The sequence below is a fragment of the Barbus barbus genome, assembly GCF_936440315.1.
Source record: "Barbus barbus genome assembly, chromosome: 18".
NCBI classification, from domain to species: domain Eukaryota; kingdom Metazoa; phylum Chordata; class Actinopteri; order Cypriniformes; family Cyprinidae; genus Barbus; species Barbus barbus.
Genome location: NC_136746.1, coordinates 29,858,786 through 29,860,722, shown reverse-complemented (window position 1 = coordinate 29,860,722; position 1,937 = coordinate 29,858,786).

Here is a 1,937-nt window from a genome sequence, read left to right as displayed (position 1 = left end):
CTTTCACCGATTCTTGAGAAGTGGGACAAAACGGTGCAATATTGAAAAAATTAAACCTTGGACTCTGTTTTTGATCAAAAGTGCTTATTTACCTTGCCATCACTTATTTTGCAATCAAGCAATCGATGTTTTTAACATTTGAAACACATTCTCATGTTAGCAGACAGATTATATTTTCACGTGATCAACAATTCCTCAACGCATATAAAATATCATAATCAATTATTATCAAAATATTAATTTGACGGTGGCGACCAAAACCAGTATTTACAGTCATTTTAACAAATACATTGAATCAATTACTGAATTAAAACAAACCGTATGTTATTGTTTATAAAGCTTCTATTCCAGATTCACATTTAAGTATATTGATATATCATTGGAACACAAATGATTTTATCTATTTTCTCTCATCTCAGAGCAGATGCATCTACCAAAGTGACTTTTAAAAATAGTTAAATGAACAAATCAAACAATTAGTTGTTACCTTTATCCATTTACATTCACTCGAATCTTAATATTCAGATTTAAACATCTTAAATGATCCATAAATGACCAGAACACACAAGATCAGAATACAAACAGTCTGTATTATATATAGATATGTTTTATCCAGTGTTATGTGTTCCCTCAGACGGATGTTCCCTGAATCTTATGTTTCGTTTTCTCTGTTGATGCTAGAAGCCAATAGAACCTGCTTCAGGAAAATAAAATGATCTAAATATTTCAAGTAATTTCCTCAGAAATTGGAAGATAGTGTTGACATATCATGGCTGTGACACAGGAAATATTAACATTAGGATTGAAAATATTCTAAAGCTATAAAACTGACCGGAGTGATGTACTCTGCAGGGGGTCCTTTAGAGTGACAGCTGCCCCTGATATTCCCTGATTTTATTACATTTTAATCAATATCTGACGGTGTTGACAAAAAGTGGGGACACAGCTTTGAAACCTTATGAAATACGTGTCACCTGAAAAACAATCTTGCTTTGATATGAGATATTATTAAATTTAAAAAAGCTCTTTTTCATCATTAAAACATTTTTATTGCATATGAATGATTGAACCCTTCTCTGTGGACACAGTGTATGTAGTGAAAGACAACAAGTGACATAGATTTGATATAATAATGATAAAATTAAATTGATAATTGTGTTAAATACATTCTATTATTAACCCCAACTAACATTTACAATTGAAAATATTTTCATTTTTAAACATAATAGCAGGTACAACTGCTGGACATGTTTTGTCCCATGTCTCCAGAATCAGTGCTTTATTATCATATATATATAAAAAAAAAAAAAATAATCTAAAAACTCTCTAAGGTTTTCTTTGATGAGCTGTTATGAACTCTTCCGGATTTCCCAGTGATGCACTCTCGATTGAACTTTGTTTGAGGAAAATAATTGTTTGATGCAAAATTCAGCAATTGTGAAAAGACTTCAATTTCAGCTCAATTTGAAGACAATAGTGTCATTATTCAGATTAGAGGGCTGCATTGGCATCAACACAGTTCAAAAAATATAGCGCCGGTCTACACTCACCTACAGGATTATTAGGAACACCATACTAATACTGTGTTTGACCCCCTTTCGCCTTCAGAACTGCCTTAATTCTACGTGGCATTGATTCAACAAGGTGCTGAAAGCATTCTTTAGAAATGTTGGCCCATATTGATAGGATAGCATCTTGCAGTTGATGGAGATTTGTGGGATGCACATCCAGGGCACGAAGCTCCCGTTCCACCACATCCCAAAGATGCTCTATTGGGTTGAGATCTGGTGACTGTGGGGGCCATTTTAGTACAGTGAACTCATTGTCATGTTCAAGAAACCAATTTGAAATGATTCGAGCTTTGTGACATGGTGCATTATCCTGCTGGAAGTAGCCATCAGAGGATGGGTACATGGTGGTCATAAAGGGATGGACAT